This window comes from Melozone crissalis, unplaced genomic scaffold (assembly GCF_028551555.1).
Source record: "Melozone crissalis strain CALT ecotype California unplaced genomic scaffold, PUWL_Pcris_2 ptg000011l_1, whole genome shotgun sequence".
Classification (NCBI taxonomy): Eukaryota; Metazoa; Chordata; class Aves; order Passeriformes; family Passerellidae; genus Melozone; species Melozone crissalis.
Window position 1 is genome coordinate 4,363,856 of NW_026535789.1, and position 20,557 is coordinate 4,384,412.

Sequence of the window (20,557 nt, forward strand, 5' to 3'; positions counted from 1 at the left end):
TCCTATTTCTGCACCAGATCTGCTGATGGCAGTTGAGGTAACAGTGCTGGCCATGGTGACAATGACAACAGAGCAGCCCTACTCCCTTGTTGAAGTCTCCACCCGTCCCCAGCCCCTGACCAGTGATCCCAAACTTGCTCTGCCTTGATCCCAGTTCTCATCTACTGACCCCCAACCATACCTCCAGACTTCGAATCTCCTCTGTGTGCCCAAAAACTTTATACTGAATGCGGATATTTCAGGCCAAGGTTTAAGGTTTGTGTGAACCTTGTAGCCAAAATCAGTGTGAGAATTTTGGGCAGAGCCACTCCAGGATGGGACACGGGGTCAGGGATTGGGGTTTTGGGAATGGGTGGGGACACAGAGATGAGATCAGGGTCAGTATCAACAACACAAAACCCAGTAAGAGTACCCGAACTCCTAGCAGCATGTTTCGCACAGAAATAGGATCCGTAATCCTCGTCCTTGAGGTTGTTCATGGTCAGCGTCACCGAGCTCTGCCCGTGGTCCCTGGAGATCGCGACCCGGCCCTTCAACGATGATGCGTAGAAGGTGCTGGATCCACCCTTGTTGACCACTCCAACCCCTTCCAGCCCTTGCCCGGGTCTCTGGTGGACCCAGCTCATGTCGACATTTCCAAAACTGAACTCGGACCCTCGGCAGAGGAGGCGCAGGGACCCCCCGGCGGGCTGGAGGTCCCCCCGCACTCCAGCAGGGTCACGGCCACCCGGAGCCCTGCGGGACAAAGGGGAGATGGGGATGAGGCCAAAGCTCAAACCTTGACACAAATCCTGACTCTTGGCCCCAAATTGGGACCCTTGGAGTTCATCATCCTCTTCCCTGGTGGGTCCTGCCCCTTTTTTCAGCTGTCCAAACCCACTTGGAGGCCCTTGACCAATCAGACTTTTAATTTCCATCCTCTCCCCTTTTTCCCACAGGGCTCCGGGTGGCCGGGACCCTTCTGGAGTGCGGGGGGGGACCTCCAGCCCCCCGGGGGGTCCCTGTGCCTTCTCTGCCGAGGCTCCGGGTTCAGTTTCGGGAGCTACGACATGTTCTGGGTGTGCCAGAGATCCGGGCAGGGGCTGGAGTGGGTCGCGTGGATCAGTGACGATGGTGGCAACTCCGGCTACGCGGATTCAGTCAAGGGCCGGGTCACGATCTCCCGGGACAACGGGCAGAGCTTGGTGACGCTGACCATGAACAACCTCAAGGACGAGGATTCCGAATCCTATTTCTGCGCCAAATGTTACAGCAGTGGTTGTGGTCCTAATATTGATGCTGGTTATGATGACGATGCCAGTGGTGGCCCCTCCTCGATACTGTGCCCACAAACACCCCAAAACCCCACATTCTACCCCCAAATCTTTAGCTTTGGCCACAAATCTTGACCATTTTCCCCAATCTCCCCAATCATTGTCTCACCTCACTCATTTCCATGGTGCTTTCAGAATTTGAAATAATTCTCAAAGGTTCATCCCCAAAACCTTGCCCTTTGTGCCCCAGATCTCAGCGGGGTCTACTTGTGACCATTGGCTCCAAACTCAGCTGGTTCTGCCCCAAATCTCGGCTCTTGGCGCCACACCTCAGCTCTTGGCTCCAAGGCTCAACCAAGGCTCTCAACCCTGGGTGCAAATGGTCAAGATTTGGGAAAAATGGTCCAGATTTGGGTGTGTGGGCGTCAACAATGGTGTCAAGGGTAGGAGGGAAGGACCTGGGCAACAGGGATGGGGATGGGACCAAAATTAGAACTAGCCGGATGAGCCTCTGTACTGGTTTAGGGCAAATTTGTTAAAGAATCTGCAAAGGAGGGCCCCTCCAGGAAGCAAAACCCACACGGCTCCTCCGCCCAACCGGTTCGGGAAAAAATTCCTCGGACAGAAGTGGAAAGAACCTGTTTATTTGACTGGCACAGCACCCCCTGCACACAAAATGAACAATACCAGCTGACACCGCTCTGAGAAAGATGACAAAATCAGAAAGTCTCTTTCGGGGGTGGTTGCTCTGTTCTCAGTCCCTCCGGCGCTGGGCCAGCTGCTGCAGCCAAACCTTTGGTGTTCCCGGGTCCCAGTCCGGAGCAGGTTCGAGATGGTCACAGGAACAGGAGAGAAGAAACAGTCCGGGAAGGAATTTGGACTGTTTAGCTAAACTAGCTAATAAGCAGAAGCAAAAGTGAGAGCAGAAGCAAGAGCAGAAAAGCAAGCAAGCAAAAGCAACAAGCTGCCAACTAGAAGGGGAAAAGCAGCCCTATGTACTGCCTTGTCTCCGTGTCCCTGATAAGGGAAACCCAAACAAACTTCCACTTTTCAGAGCCAGTCTTAAAGGCACAGAACAGATGAATGGGGATACAAGCATCATAACGTCACCCCAGGACATTCCACCCGTTATCCCCATATCATCAACATACTACAACACATCATGCATTATTCATACAAAATTTCCATCTGTTTCCCCAAAATTACAAGCAATACCCATCATGCCTTCATCACATCCCCACACTGGACCACTGAATCCAGGCCCTATATTACAGAGCTGCAGGATTCCCCCTTTTCACTTTAGTCACTTAAAGCTCCATCTATCACTTGCTCAGACCTTCGACACTTACACATTTCCTTCTCCATCTTCCACTTGCCCAGACCTTCAACTCTTACACATTTCCTTCTATCTCATGTCTGTATGGTTTAATGTACAGACAATGGCAGTAACATCCAATGAACAGTGATATTGCATATCATTCTTACCCCACAATCATATCTCCCTGAGGTACACATCGTGTTGTTCCATCTCTTTGCATTATCCACCACGTGCAACCTGGTCCCTGAGCAAAGACAACCCCACGAATGGGTTTGTCTCTACTCGAGGCAGAGTTGATCCACACAGTCTTCCCTAACAAACCTCTGATATGTACCACTGGGACTTTGTCTCCTTCTATTACATTCAGGGACTCAGACTGGGCAGGACCTGCTCGGTTGGTGGAACCTCGGGTGTTGACTAACCAGGTGGCCTTTGCTAAATGCTGCTCCCAATTCTTGAAAGATCCCCCACCCAAAGCTTTCAACTGGGTTTTTAGTAGTCCATTGTACCTCTCCACTTTCCCTGCAGCTGGTGCATGGTAGGGGATATGGTACACCCACTCAATGCCATGTTCCCTAGCCCAGGTGTTGGTAAGGCTGTTCTTGAAATGAGTCCCGTTGTCCGACTCGATCCTCTCAGGGGCGCCATGTCTCCACAGGACTTGCTTTTCCAGGCCCAGGATGGTGTTCCGGTCTGTGGCATGAGACACAGGGTAGGTTTCCAACCATCCAGTGGTGGTTTCCACCATGGTCAGCACGTAGCGCTTGCCCTGGCGTGTCTGGGGCAGTGTGTTGGAGTCAATCTGCCAGGCCTCCCCATACTTGTACTTGGACCACCACCCACCGTACCGCAGGGGCTTCACTCGCTCGGCCTGCTTGATGGCAGCACACGTCTCACAGTCATGGATAACCTGAGAAATACTGTCCATGGTTAGATCCACCCCTCGCTCTCGTGCCCATTTATAGGTGGCATCTCTGCCCTGGTGGCCTGAGGCATCATGGGCCCATCTAGCTAGGAATAACTGTCCCTTATGTTCCCACTCTAGGTCTATGTTGGACACCCCTATCTTTGCAGCTTGGTCTACCTGCTCATTGTTCTGGTGCTCCTCATTGGCCCTATTCTTGGGTACATGGGCATCTACATGGCAGACTTTCACAGGTAGCCTCCCTACCCTGGTAGCAATGTCTTTCCACTCATCAGCAGCCCAAATTGGTTTTCGCTCTACGTTGCCAGTTGGCCTCTTTCCACCTCTCCAGCCATCCCCACAGAGCATTGGCTACCATCCATGAATCAGTGTAGAGGCAGAGCTTTGGCCACTTCTCTCTCTCAGCAATGTCCAGGGCCAGTTGAACAGCTTTGAGTTCAGCAAGTTGGCTCGATCCACCTTCTCCTTCGGCAGCTTGTGCAACCTGTTGTGTGGGGCTCCATATGGCTGCTTTCCACTTCTGGTTCATCCCTACCATGCGACAGGAACCGTCGGTGAAAAGAGCGTAGCACAATTCCTCTGGGAAAACTTGGTTATATGGAGGAGCTTCTTCAGTCCATGTTGGACACCCCTATCTTTGCGGCTTGGTCCACCTGCTCATGGTTCTGCTGCTCCTCATTGGCCCTGCTCTTGGGGGCATGGGCATCTGCATGGCGGACTTTCGCAGGTGTCCTGGGGTGACGTGATGATGCTCATATCACCATTCATCTGTTCTGTGCCTTTAAGAGCGGCTCTGAAGAGTGGAAGTTTTGTTTGGGTTTCTCTTATCAGGCACACAGAGACGAGCAGTACTTGGGGCTGTTTTTCACTTCTTGCTTTCAGCTTGCTGCTTTGCATGCTCCCTTTTCTGCTCTCGCTTTTGCTTCTGCTTATTAGATAGTTCAGCTAAACAGTCCAAATTCCTTCCTGGACTGTTTCTCCTCTCCTGTTCCTGTGACCATCTCGAACTATTGAAGTGAAGGGAGAAGGACCATCCGATTGATGCATTGAACTCCGATTTATTGATCAATCAATCCCCTTAAATAACAGTGTTAACGAATTTCATGCGTATTCTGTAATCCAAGTTCATGATAGGCTGACAGAGAAAACTCTAACCACTCCTTTTGTTTTAGAATACCTACAATTGTTTATTAAAAACAGAACCAACGTTCCCACTGTGATATGAAGGGTTCCCAAAACTTCCACATCGGTTCCCAGGGTGCCAGCTTTTCCCAGAGCAGGTGTTCTGCTTGTTATGGGAAGACCGCCTGAGAACTTTATTGTTTATAAAGAGAGTTGAATTGTTTATAGAAATCAGAAGGCTGAGAACTGCGTTAGGAACTGCTTTACTTTTCCCTTTTACTTTTCTCTCAATCGTATCTCTCATGGCCTTTTTCTTTAAGCGATTCTTGAACTAAACTCTCCACATCGAACCTGCTCCGCACTGGGACCCGGGAACACCGAAGGTTCGGCTGCAGCAGCTGCCCCAGCGCCGGAGGGACTGAGAACAGAGCGACTACCCCCAGAAGAGACTTTCCAATTTTGTCATCTTTCTCAGAGCGACGTTATTACAGCGAACCTGTTGAAGGTCTCCACGGCGAGAGAAAGACGAGAATCTTGTTTCTTGATCGGAAGGCTGGATTTATTGATATGTGATACATAATACATTATGACTGTACTAAAAAGAATAAAAAGGGAGGTTTGCAGATGCTTGCTAAGCTAAGAATAGCAAGAAAGAAAACATAACAAAGTTGTGTCCAGGGACTCTGTCCCCAGCTTGCTCCTGTGATTGGCCATTAATTATAAACACGGGAACATGAGCCAATCACAGGTGCATCCCATTGCATTTCACAGCAGCTGATAACAATTGTTTACATTCTCTTTCTGGGGGCCCTCAGCTTCCCAGAAAATGCAGAAATCTGAAAGAAAGGATTTCTGTGGAAAAGCGTCTGCGACACGGTGTCATCGGGTATTGTTCATTTTGTGTGCTGGGGGGTGCTGTGCCTGAAATAAACAGGTTCTTTCCACCTCTCTCCGAGGAATTTTTTCCCGCACCGGTTGGGCGGTGGGGCCGTGTGGGTTTTGCTTTCTGGAGGGGGGCCCTCATTTTCAGATTGTCCTGGGGTGACGTCACGATGCTCGTATCCCCATCCATCTGTTCTGTGCCTTCAAGAGCGGCTCTGAAGAGTGGAAGTTTTGTTTGGGTTTCTCTTATCAGGGACACAGAGACGAGCAGTACTTGCGGCTGTTTTCACTTCTTGCTTTCAGCTTGCTGCTTTGCTCGCCCCCTTTTCTGCTCTCGCTTCTGCTTCTGCTCATTAGCTGGTTCAGCTAAACAGTCCAAATCCCTTCCCGGACTGTTTCTCCTCTCCTGTTCCTGTGACCATCTCGAACCTGCTCCGCACTGGGACCTGGGAACACCGAAGGTTCGGCTGCAGCAGCTGGCCCAGCGCCGGAGGGACTGAGAACAGAGCGACCACCCCCGAAAGAGACTTTCTGATTTTGCCATCTTTGTCAGAGCGGTGTCATCGGGTATTGTTCATTTTGCTTGCGGGGGGGTGCTGCGCCTGAAATAAACAGGTTCTTTCCACCTCTCTCCAAGGAATTTTTTCCCGAACCGGTTGGGCGGAGGGGCCGTGTGGGTTTTGCTTTCTGGAGGGGCCCCCTCCTTTCCAGATCCTTTAACAAATCTGCCCTAAACCAGGACACCATGTCTCTGGCGTCTCTCCTGCTGCAAAGGTGACCACCATACCCTTGGGGCTTGGGACAGCGTCTCCCCGCCGTCGGCCGCGTCGGGGTTGCCAACTCGGGACTGGCTGGGGGTGCCTGAGAGGCTCCCAGAGGGACAGAGACACTGTAACAGAGACAGGTAAACTGAACAGCCCTGGAGTTTTGGAGGTCATCACAAATTGGCCCAAAGGTGAAAATTTTGGTGTCACAGATGGAGAACGAGACCGGCGACAGGGACCGAAGAAGCTCCTCCATATAACCAAGCTTTCCCGGAGGAAACGCGCTGCGCTCTTTTCACTGACGGTCATTGGAATTTATAAGGTTAGAGGATTTTTAAGAAGTGGTTAAAGAAAGGTATGTGGGTTTTAGATTGGAGTTTTTTTAGCACTGCAGAAAAGTTTGTCATGCAAGCAGAAAAGTTTCCCAAGCAGTAGACGTGACAAACAACAACAGGCCTCTGTAGAATTGGCTTTAAGATGGCAGCAAAGTTATTTAATGTATATCTTCAGAAGGTTAGCATGAATAGAACTCTGTTCTTCGTCTCTTATGAACCAGTCTTTGTTTTAGCTACCATTACGTGTGTTTTATAAGATTAGATAGAATGCTCGTCAATATGTGTTTTCTCTGTGTGATTGGCTGAAAACGCAGACTGAGATGATTTCATGTGTTGCTGTATGAGCCCTCTTAGAGGAGACATTTTGGGGCGGATCAGTGAGCTGTTCATGTCTCCTTTTTGCGTTCTGAGACTGATGTGCTGGAAATAAGAGCAAAAATCTCTTCGCTGGTCCAGTTGCAATGTTATCCATACTAAATATTTCGCCGCGGCCTAGCGAGTTCCTTTTTAAGACGTGAGTTCCTGACACAATTGGACTTATAACTGCCCATCCCTCGAGAACGGCTCCTGTCGCATCGTAGGGATGAACCGGAAGTGGAAAGCAGCCGTGTGGAGCCCCACAGGACAGGTTGCACAAGCTACCGAAGGAGAAGGTGGATGGAGCCAACTCGCTGAACTCAAAGCTGTTCAGCTGGCCCTGGACATTGCTGAGAGAGAGAAGTGGCCAAAGCTCTGCCTCTACACTGATTCCTGGATGGTGGCCAATGCTCCGTGGGGATGGCTGGAGAGGTGGAAAGAGGCCAACTGGCAATGTAGAGGGAAACCAATTTGGGCTGCTGATGAGTGGAAAGACATTGCTACCAGGGTAGGGAGGCCACCTGTGAAAGTCCGCCATGTCGATGCTCATATCCCCAAGAGCAGGGCCAATGAGGGGCACCAGAACAATGAGCAGGTAGACCAAGCTGCAAAGATAGGTGTGTCCAAAATAGACCTAGATTGGGAACATAAGGGAGAGTTATCCCTAGCTCGATGGGCCCATGATGCCTCAGGCCACCAGGGCAGAGATGCCACCTATAAGTGGGCACAAGACCGAGGGGTGGGTCTAACCATGGACAGCATTTCTCAGGTTATCCATGACTGTGAGACGTGTGCTGCCATCAAGCAGGCCGAGCGAGTGAAGCCCCTGCGGTACGGTGGGCGGTGGTCCAAGTACAAGTATGGGGAGGCCTGGCAGATTGACTCCATCACACTGCCCCAGACACGCCAGGGTATTGGAATACGAATCCCAATATTACCAGTTAGTGCCTGGGCCAGTCTGTCCCTTGCTGCTGGGCCAAAGGCAGCAGCCGTGGTGTAAATCACCCCAGAGATACCTTGGCTGCTGGAGGTTGCAGCTGGGCACTGAACAAGTCCAGGCTTGTCAGGAACTCCGTTTACCTCAGGAGGAAGAGCTTCAGGCGATGGTGAAGAGGAAAAGGAGATGGATTCTGCTGGAGGGTTTAATGTCCAGAGGTTTATTCCATGGTTACAGAGGTCTGAACGGGGGCAACTGCTCCAACAGAATCACGACTGCATGGACTGATTACCTTTTTAAGCTCAGGGACAGGGGGAGGGGAGGGAACAGGTGAGCCACCCAACCAGGTGAGAGGGGCGGGGTCTCAGGAGGGGGATGACACCTAGACAGGCCAATGACCCCCAGGCCTGAGGGGCATCCTTTGAACTTGACCAACCACACGACGCCTTGCTGGAATGTTAAGCCTGATTGACAGGACTCACTCAGCAAGGGGGCGAGGGGGAAGGGAGAGAGGTACAGGCACACCTGGGAGGTGACTTGGAAGGCTTAAATGGGACATTACAGCACACCGCAACACCAGGGCAAGCGCTACGTGCTGACCATGGTGGAAGCCGCCACCGGATGGTTGGAAACCCACCCTGTGTCTCATGCTGCAGCCCGATTGGTAAATGACGCAAAACTCGGATAAGTTTTGTGGGTGCTTTATTACGGGCCCGGGGAACTGGGGGACTCACGTCCCAAAGCCCGAGCCCCCGATTTCACATATGGGTGCTTCCCTTTTATACATGCGATTCACAACAGGGTCTCCAAGAAACAGTTCCCCTTGTGTAGCCACAGTCCCCTTGCGATACATTCCTTAGTTCACAAACAAAATCATAAATCTTCCACTTATCTTATTCTAAGAGCATTGTACGCTGCCCCCAGACAGGTTAGCATTCTTACTTTCCTGCACCAGTTTAAATATTTATTAAATCCCTAAGATTTCCTGCACTAGTTTAAATATTTATTAAATTCCTAAGACTACCTGCACTAGTTTAATTATTTATTAAATTCCTAAGATTTCCTGCACTAGTTTAAATATTTATTAAATCCCTAAGATTTCCTGCACTAGTTTAAATATTTATTAAATTCCTAAGATTTCCTGCAATAGTTTAAATATTTATTAAATTCCTAAGATTTCCTGCACTAGTTTAATTATTTATTAAATTCTTAAGATTTCCTGCACTAGTTTAATTATTTATTAAATCCCTAAGATTTCCTGCACTAGTTTAAATATTTATTAAATTCCTAAGACTACCTGCTGGGTTACACACAAACCCAAGACACACACACTATCAACGGCTACAAAACTGCAAAACTGCTTTTAACAATCCAATTCACACACAACTCATAACTAAACTATAATCACACATTTTGCTAAATTTCATTTCTTTTCCAACAACACAAAACTCGGATAAGTTTTGTGGGTGCTTTATTAAGGGCCCGGGGAGCTGGGGGACTCACGTCCCAAAGCCCGAGCCCCCCATTTCACGTACGGGTGCTTCCATCTTATACATGCGATTCACAGCAGGGTCTCCAAGAAACAGTTCCCCTTGTGTAGCCACAGTCCCCTTGCGATACATTCCTTAGTTCACAAACAAAATCATAAATCTTCTGCTTATCTTGTCCTAAGAGCATTGTATGCTGCCCCCAGACAGGTTAGCATTCTTACTTTCCTGCACTAGTTTAAATATTTATTAAATCCCTAAGATTTCCTGCACTAGTTTAAATATTTATTAAATTCCTAAGATTTCCTGCACTAGTTTAATTATTTATTAAATTCCTAAGACTACCTGCTAGGTCACACACAAAACCCAACACACACACACTATCAATGGCTACAAAACTGCTTTTAACGAACCGATTCACACACAACTCATAACTAAACTATAACTACGCATTTTGCTAAATTTCATTTTCTTTTCCAACAATGCCACAGCCCGGAACACCATCCCGGGCCTGGAAAAGCGAGTTCCGTGGAGACATGGCGCCCCTGAGAGGATCGAGTCGGACAACGGGACTCATTTCAAGAACAGCCTTACCAACACCTGGGCTAGGGAACACGGCATTGGGTGGGTGTACCATATCCCCTACCACGCACCAGCTGCAGGGAAAGTGGAGAGGTGCAATGGACTACTAAAAGCTTTGGGTGGGGGATCTTTCAAAAATTGGGAGCAGCATTTGGCAAAGGCCGCCTGGTTAGTCAACACCCGAGGTTCCACCAACCGAGCAGGTCCTGCCCAGTCTGATTCCCTGGATGGAATAGAAGGAGACAAAGTCCCAGTTGTCCCTTCCTCGGCTGTTTTATGGCCTGGAAAGGCTCAGAGATGGCCTTGGACAGCCCGCGCTCCAAAGGACGAGAAGAGGCTTCAGGTCTTTCTCGGACTTCAGTGTTTATTGGTTGTTTATCTAAAAGATTTTTCTCTCTGCCCGACAGAGGTCCGCACAGCGAGCCAGCCACGTGCACACTGCGAGCCCCCGGAGCGGTCACTTATCTTTATACTCAAAATTACTCAAATCCTCCCATCCTCATACAGGTGCACACTACTCTAATTAACTTATCCCTTCACCATTTATGCCCGTGAAATCCTCCCATCCTCATACAGGTGCACACTACTCTAATTAACTTATCCCTTCACCATTTATCCCCGTGAAATCCTCCCATCCTCATACAGGTGCACACTACTCTAATTAACTTATCCCTTCACCATTTATCCCCGTGAAATCCTCCCGTCCTCATACAGGTGCACACTACTCTAATTAACTTATCCCTTCACCATTTATCCCCGTGAAATCCTCCCATCCTCATACAGGTGCACACTACTCTAATTAACTTATCCCTTCACCATTTATCCCCGTGAAATCCTCCCGTCCTCATACAGGTGCACACTACTCTAATTAACTTATCCCTTCACCATTTATCCCCGTGAAATCCTCCCATCCTCATACAGGTGCACACTACTCTAATTAACTTATCCCTTCACCATTTATCCCCGTGAAATCCTCCCATCCTCATACAGGTGCACACTACTCTAATTAACTTATCCCTTCACCATTTATCCCCGTGAAATCCTCCCATCCTCATACAGGTGCACACCGCGAGCCCCCGGGGCGGTCACTTATCTTTATACTCAAAATTACGTATACAATATTTACCTCTTCTTTCCAATACCTTTCACCCTTATTGACCGGTGCACTTTTAGTAATAACCAATCCCAAAGTGCCACCGCCACCACAGAAGATGGAGGCCAAGAAGAAGAAGAAGAAGAAGAAGAAGGACAGGACACGCCCCAATTCCTCCATCTTACTTCTCCAGACCCCCCCTGTACAGAAATCCTAAACCCTGTGTTTTACACTCTAATTAACTCATCCCTTCACCATTTACCCCGGTGAGATCCTCCCATCCTCACACAGGCATCGTCTCCCGTGCAGGATCAAAGTCCAGCCACCAGACGCTTCTGGCGACATTCCAGGACCCCTGAGCCCACCAAGGGTGGTCTCGGTCACTCTGCACCTCAGTCCTGAGGCGCTGAGATCCCACACCGGTGGTTCATGTCAGAGGTTTTTTAGGGAACACAGTTTGGATCAATCCTGCCTCAAATACAGACAAACCCATTGGTGGGGTTGTCTTTGCTCAGCAAACCGGTTGCACGTGGTGGGTAATGCAAAAAGATGGAAGGACACGGTGTTGTTGTTCAGGGAGATCTGATTGTGGGGTGAGAATGATTTGGAAATGTCACCGTTCCTTGGGTGTTGCTGCCGTTGTCTGTACATCAAACGACAGAGACATGAGATAGAGGGAAATGTGTAAGGGGGATTTGAGGGGGATTCCGGGCATTTTGGGGGGAATTTCGCGGGTTTTGGGGGGATTTGGGGCATTTTGGAAAATTGGGGGGGGGGGATTTTGGGGAAATTAAGTGATTTTTGGGGGGGAATTGGGATTTTTCGGGGGGAATTTGGGGGGGATTTTGAGGAAATTTGGGGGGATTTGGTGATTTTGGGGGGGATTTTAGCAAATTTGGGGGGGGATTTGGGGTTTTTCGGGGGGAATTTTGGGGAAATTTGGGGGGATTTGGTGATTTTGGGGGTATTTTAGCGAATTTTGGGGGGGATTTGGGGTTTTTCGGGGGGAATTTTGGGGAAATTTGGGGGAATTTGGTGATTTTGGGGGGGATTTTAGCGAATTTTGGGGGGGATTTGGGATTTTTCCCAATTTTTTGGGGGGGAAATTTGGGGGGAAATTTGGGATATTGGGGGGATTTTGAATTTTGGGGGCATTTGGGAGGAGGTTTTGGGGGGCGTTTGGGGTTTTTTTGGAGCGTTTTGGGATTTATGGGGGAGATTTGGAGATTTTTAGGGGGTCCCAGGAGGGTTTTGGGGTGTCTTGAGGGGGAATTTCGGGGGATTTCGGGCAGATTTGGGGTCCCGAGCAGTTTTTGGGTGATTTTGGGGGATTGTTTTGAAAGGGCCCAGAAGATTTTGGGGAGATTTGGGGATTTTGAGGGGGTCCCAGGAGGATTTTGGGTGGATTTTGTGGGTTCTGAGTGGGATTTTGGGGGGTCCTGAAAGGGATTTTGGGATTTTGGGGTCATGGAAGGGATTTTGGGGCAGTTTTGGGGTCTCTGAGGGAATTTTTGGGGGCATTTTGTGGCGATTTGGGGTCTCTGAGGGGATTTTGGGGCAAATTTGGGTGTTCTGAGTGGATTTTGGGGTCTTGAAAGGAATTTTTTTGTCATTTGAAGTTTCTGGGGGGATTTTGGAGTCCTGGAAGTGATTTGGGGATTTTTTTTGGGTGGTCTCTGAGGGGATTTTGGGGCGATTTGGGGGCTCTGAAGGGATTTTTGGGGATTTCGGATTTCTGAGGGGATTTTGGAGCTCTGAGAGCATTTTGGGCGAATTTTGGGGTTTCTGAAGAGATTTTAAGGGGAATTTGGGATTCTGAGGGCATTTTTGGGCTCCTGGAAGAGATTTTGGGGCGATTTTGTGAGTTCTGAGGGGATTTTAAGTGTCCTTAAAGGGATTTTGGGGCGATTTTCGGGGGGTTTGGGGGCGCCCTCAGTGAATTCGCGGCCGTGTCTCGGGGATCCCTGCCTCTGATTGGTTCCCCGGGGCGCCTCCGGACCAATCAGAAGCCGTCGCTGGGCAGATTTTCCCTTCCAAGGGCGCTCTTCCCGCGCACGGCGCTGATTGGTCGCCGCCCTTTTATCTCGACCAATCAGCGGCCGCTGTTGAGGAGGAGGCGGGAAACGGCGGATTTGGGTTTATTTTAATTAATTTTTAATTATAATTAATTGATTTGGGATTTTATCGCTATTTTGATTACTTTTTTTGGCGTTTGGTTTGTTAAGTTTAATTGGAATCAATTGCAGTTTTATTTCATTTAATTGGGGTTTGTGTAGTGTAATTAAATTAATTTCAAGTAATATAAACTTATTTTTAATTAGGACAAATTTTAATTTTTCTAATTATTTATTTCAATTAATATCAATTTATAATTTTTCAAATAAAAGTATTATTTCAATTAATGAAAGCTTATTAATATGTTTTATTCGTTTAAAAAATAAAAATGTAATTATTTTATGAATAAACAATTACAAATTTTCTCGATCAATAAAAACCTATAAATGTATTTTATTGTTTCAAATTAATATACATTTATAAATGTTTGAATTAAAAATTTACTTCAATTACTAAAGCCAATTAATTTATTGCATTAATTTACATTAATATACGTTGATACATTTTATAAATAAAAACTATAAAATTTTAAATTAATAAGGATATACCAATTTATTCTATTTATTCCGATTATCATAAATTAATAAATTCTACCAATATAAATTTGTATTTTCATTTTTTAAAAATCTAAAAATTGTTATAAATTAATTTCTCTCAATATCAATTTTCTAATAATTCAATTTCCTATAAATTGATTTTTAATTTTTTATAATAATAAATCACTGATAAGATTAAAATTTAATTAAAAAATAAAATCGAATTAAATTAAAATAAATTAAATTAAATTAAATTAAATTAAATTCCTATTCTTGTATTTTATCGAATTTTGGGATTTAATTCCTGGATTTTCATCCCTTCCTTGAATGAATTTTATTTTATCAAATTGATTTCAATTAATCTCCTTTATTTATTTTTAATTCCTCTGCTTTAATTGATTATTATTTCTCTCTTCCCCCCATTTCCTCCCTAATTTGCATCAATTTCCTGCCTCCGGTTTTGCCGTTTTCTATTTTTATAAATTTATTTTCATTCCATTTTTTCAATTCTGAATCTCGCCCTTTCTTTCGGATTAAATTCAATTTTTTATTTTAAAAATACAAATTATTAATTCCCCTTATTCTGTTTATTTCCTATTGGATTTCTCTTTTTTCATATTTGTTTCATTGTTTTTTTCTGATTACTTTCTTTTCTCCCATTTATTTTTAATCGTATTTTATTTTATTTTATTTTAAGATATTATTTTATTTTATTTTACTTTACTCTATTTTATTTTATTTTATTTTTTTAATATTTTATTTTATTTTAATGTATAATTTTATTTTATTTTACTTTATTTTATCTTATTTTACTTTTTTTTATTTTATTTTATTTTAATTTATTATTTTATTTTATTTTATTTTATTTATTTTATTTTATTTTAATTTATTATTTTATTTTATTTATTTTATTCTATTTTATTTTTTTTATAATTTATTATATTATATTTTTTTATTTCATTATTTTATTTTATTTTAATTTTTTTTTACTTTATTTTATTTTATTTTACATTATTTTATTTTATTCTGTTCTATTCTATTCTATTTTTTTATGTATTTTAATTTAATTTAAATTTAATTCTAGATTCAATTTTGGTTCATTTAAAATTCAAAATTTTTAAAATTTTAATTAATGATTTCATTTTAATTTTAATTCAAATTCATTTTAATTTCAATATTTTAAAAATCCATTCGCATAAACGCGTATAAAGAATACGCTGTAATGAATAAAAACAAATATAAATAAAATAAATTTTTTGTGATTAATGAAAATAATAAAAATAAATCTTAATAAAATCAATTAAATCAAAATGCGAATAATGATAAACGAATAGCTTGTAATAAAATAAAGTAAAATAAAATAAAAACAACATCAATTACATTGAATTATTTTATTTTATTTCACTGAATTTTCCATTTAATTTTGATTTTTTTTTCAATTTTCCATTTATTTGATTACAATTTTATTCCCTTTAATTCCATTTTCTTTCATTGATCCCCAAAGGGAAAAAACGAAAGAATGAAGGAAACCCAGAAGAAAATGGAATTCTTTAATTTTTGATTGAAATAATATTAATTAATAGCAATTAATAAACGGTCATTGACTTTAATCGATGTTAATAAATGTTTGCGAGGAAGGAACCTGGCCAAATATTAGAATCAGAAATAAAAATAATAGAAATAAAACCAATTAAAAAAAAAATTTACTGTGTTATTATTATTATTATAATATTTGCTATTATTATATTTATTACTATATTTATTATTATAATTATTTATTATTATTATTGTTATTATTATTATTATTATTATTATTATTATTGTTGTTGTTGTTGTTGTTGTTGTATTTTATTATTATTGTTACTACTATTATTATTATATTTTATTAATTTATTATTATTATTATTATTATTATTACCAAAATAAAAATATAAATTAAAAATATTGCCATTCATAAACCTCATATAAACAAAGTTAACAAATTAATGATGGAAGTAATTAATTAAAAATAGAATTTAAAACAATAAAAATAAAATAAAATAAAATAAATATTTTATTGTTTTAGTATTATATTATTATTATTTTAATTATAATTATTATTTTATTTTATTATTATTACTATTATTACTATTATTATTAATATTTTTATTGTTGTTGTTTTTATTATTATTACTGTTATTATTATAAAAATAACAATATAAATTAAAAATATTGTCATTAATAAACCTCAAATAAACAAAGTTAACAAATAAATGATGGATGTAATTAAAATTGAATTAAAAAAAAAATTCACTTTAAATTCAAATTCATTTCAATTAAAAATAATTTAATTTACTGAAACTTTGCTAAATAAAAAGGAAATAAAACAAAATAAGACCTCAAATCAATTAAATTAAACTAAAATAAACTCAATAAAAATAAAATAAAATAAAAAAAAATAAAATAAAATAAATTTCCTTTAAATTGAAATTCATTTAAATTTAAAATAATTTAATTTGCTTCAACTTCGTTAAATAAAAAGGAAATAAAACAAAATAAAACTTCAAATCAATTAAATTAAACAAAAATAAGCTCAATAAAACTAAAATAAACTAAAATAAGATATAAAATGAAATAAATTAAATGAAATTTAAATTCATTTAAATTTAAAACAATTTAATTTACCGAAACTTTGTAAAATAAGAAGGAAATAAAACAAAATAAGACCTCAAATCAATTAAATTATACTAAAATAAACTCAATAAAAATAAAATAAAATTAAATAAGAAATAAAATAAATTTGCTTTAAATTGAAATTCATTTAAATTTATAATAATTTAATTTACTTCAACTTTGTTAAACAAAAAGGAAATAAAACTTCAAATAAATTAAATTAAACGAAAATAAACTCAATTAAAATAAAATAAAATAGAAATAATCTAAATTAAACTAAAATTAATTAAATTAAGTTAAATTAAATAAAATCGTAATTAAATTTAAAAATTCACCTGGAAACCAATAATAACAGAAAATCACAAAAATCGGAATTAAAAGTTCCAAAATTGGCAAGAATTAAAATTCAATAAAAATAAAAATTAAAAGGAAAATTAAAATTAAAATTAAACTTTAAATGAAATTAAATAAAAATAAACTTACCGACAAAATTTACTATATGACTTAATTAAAAATGGAAATAAAAATATAAATTTTTAAATAAAATTAAAGTTATCAATAAACATATTTTAAATTAAAGTGAAATAAATCAAAATCGAAAATCAATTAAAAATAAAAAAGAAATAAAAAAAATTAAAGTAAAATAAAATTAAACAAGATAAAATAAATATATAAATTAAAAAGGAACTTAAAGGTAAAATTGAGGCTGAAATTCCATTTAGAAATTAAGATAAAATTGAAAACACAATAAAAAAATAAAATTAAAATGATGTGAATAGGAAATAGGAAATTAACTTCAAATAAATTTAGAAACAAAATTATAATGGAAAATGCAATAAGAAATTAAAATGAAGAGAAAAAAGAAAATTAAAATTGATATTAAAAATATAAAATAAACTCAAAGTGAATTATAGTAAAAAATAAAATTCCAAATAAAATAATCATTAAAATAAAATGATTATTTCATTTCAATTTAATTGAAATTTAAATTTAATTGAAATTTAATTGGAAAAGAACAAGAAAATGAAAAGAGAAATAAATTTAATATGAAATTAAAAAATAAAATTATACTTACAATTGTAATTAAAATTTAAATAAGTTCAAATGCGTTTTAAATGAAAATCCAAAATAAAAATTACGAATAGAAATAAAATTATATTGAAATTAAAGTTTAAACTAAATTGAAAAATAAAATCACTATAAAATTAAGTTAGAAAATGGAAATAAAATAAAAATAAAATGAAATCAAACTTAAATGAGAATAAAAAAAGAAAAAGAAAATAAAAGAAAAAACAAATAAAAGAAAAATAAAATTAAATGAAACTAAAATAGGAATAAAAAAAAATAAAATAAAATAATGAATTAAAATCAAATAAAATGAAATAAAATGAAATAAATTAAAATAAAATAAAAAAAATAAATTAAAATAAAATTAAATAAAATAAAGTAAAATAAAGTAAAACAAAATGATAAATTAAAATAAAATAAAATAAAATAAAATAATAAAATAAAATAGAACAAAATAAAACAAAATAAAATACAATAAAATAATAAAATAATAAAAAAATAAAATAAAATAAAATAAAATAAAATAAAGTAAAATAAAAACATAAAGTAAAATAAAATAAAATAAAAAAATAAAAAAAAAATAAAATAAAATAAAATAATAAAATAAAAAAAATCCAAAATAAAGTAAAGTAAAATAAAATAAAATAAAATAAAATGATGAAATAAAATGAAATAAAATAAAAATTAAATTAAACTAAAAGAGGAATAAAAAGAAAAATAAAATAAAATCAGATAAAATAAATTAAAATAATAAAATGAAATAAAATAAAATGAAATAAAATGAAGTAAAATCAAATCAAATCAAATCAAATCAAATAATCAAATAAATCAAAATAAAATAAAATAAAGTAAAATAAAATCAAATAATAAATGAAAATAAAATAAAATAATATATTAAAAAAATTAAAATAAAATAAATTATAATAAAATAAAATAATAAAATAAAAGAAAAGAAAATAAAATAATAAAATGAAATAAAATAAAATAAAATAATAAAATAAAATAAATAATAAAATAAAATAAATAAAATTAAATAAAATTAAATAAAATTTAAATTCTTCACCCCAAATCCTCACTCTTCACCCCAAATCCCCACTCCTGGTCCCAAATCTCAGCTCCTGGCCCCAAATCTGCACTCGTAGCCCCAAATCTCAGCCTGTGGCCCCAAATCTTCATTCCTGGCCCCAAATCTTTGTTCTTAGCCCCAAATCTTCGTTCCTGGCCCCAGATTTTTGTTCTGGGCCCCAAATCTCCACTTCTGACCCCAAATCTCCACTCCCGGCCCCAAATCATCGTTCTGGGCCCCAAATCATTGTTCTGGGCCCCAAATCTTCGTTCTGGGCCCCAAATCTTGCCTCTTGGCCACAAATCTTCAATCTCGGCCCCAAATCTTCACTTCTGGCCGCAAATCCTCATTCTTGGCCCCAAATCTCAAACTTTTGCCCCAAATCTCAGCTCCTGGCCCCAAACCTCAGCTCTTGGCTCCAAGGCTGAACCAAGGTCCCCAAACCTGGGTGCAAATGGTCGAGATTTGGGGAAAACGGGCCAGATGTGGGTCCATGGGCATCAACAATGGGGTCAAGGGTTGGATAGAAGGACCTGGGGAACAGGGATGGGGCCAGGACCAAAATAAGAACCAGCAGGATGAGCCTCCCAACCCCAACCATCATGGGCGATTTTGGCACAGAAATAGGATCCGGAATCCTCGTCCTTGAGGTTGTTCATTGTCAGCGTCACCGAGCTCTGCCCGTTGTCCCTGGACATCCTGAACCAGCCCGTGACTGAATCCGCATAGTAGGTGCTGCCACTACTGCTTATAATTGCGACTACTTCCAGCCCCTGCCCGGGTCTCTGTCGATACCAGCCCTACCTAAAACTGCAAAAATCGAAACTGGACCCTGGGCAGAGGAGGCGCAGGGACCCCCCGGGGGGCTGGCGGTCCCCCCCGCACTCCAGCAGGGTCACGGCCGCCCGGAGCCCTGCGGGAAAAAGGGGAGATGGGGATGAGAAACCTGATTGGTCAAGGGCCGAAAAGCTGCTGTGGCCAGCTGGAAGAAGGGGCAGAACCCACCTGGGTGGAGGATGATGAACTCCAAGGGTCCCAGTTTGGGGCCCAGAGTCAGGATTTGGGTCAAGGGTTGAACTTTGGCCTCATCCCCATCTCCCCTTTGTCCCGCAGGGCTCCAGGCGGCCGTGACCCTGCTGGAGTGCGGGGGGCACCTCCAGCCCCCCGGGGGGTCCCTGCGCCTCCTCTGCCGAGGGCCCGGGTTCAGTTTTAGGAATTTTAGAATGTTCTGGATCCGACAGAGACCCGGGCAGTGGATGGAATGGCTCGCTGGAATCTACAAAACTGGTTCCAGCACCTACTACACGCCATTGGTGCAGGGCCGGGTCACGATCTCCAGGGACAACGGGCAGAGCCCGGTGACGCTGACCATGAACAACCTCAAGGACGAGGATTCTGCCACCTATTTCTGTGCCAAATGTTATAGCAGTGGCTGTGGTAATGGCGCTTATGCTTATGGTGTAGATGGTGGTTGTGGTCCCGAGCCCTCTCCTCTCTCTTCCCAAATATCTCAGAATTCTCTGATCCTTCCCTAAAATCCCCACTCCTCTTTCTCAAATCTTGACCTTTTTACCAGAAACTCCGCCCTGCTGCCCCAGCTTTTGGTTTCCCACAATTTTGCCCATTTCTCCCCAGTCTGTCCCTTCCCCTCCGTCCCAGTGCGGAACGGGGGTCACTCCAGGGCCCTTTGCACACAAAGCTTTTTGTGCAGCCGGCGCTCTGCCGCAGCGCCCCGAGGCTGAGCTGCCCTCTGCCAAACACAGATGTTCACAATGACCAAAACCAGGAAATTTCTGTTTCCTTTCCCGCCCCGCCTGGGCCCCGGCAGCTGCCGGGGAGGAAGTGGGGGGAGGCTGCAGAGCCCCAAAATCGCGGCGTCTTCTCCTCCCACCCTCCCTCGCTCCCACCTGGGGCTTCACTTCTCCCTCAGCGGCCTCGGTGTCTGGTGCTGCTCCTTGGGGCTGGGCTGGAATCCTCTCAGCGAGCTCTGGAGAAAAAACCCTTTTTTAACCAAAAACACCTGAAACATAGGGGAGATGAAACTGTTTAAACTGATCACGAGCCA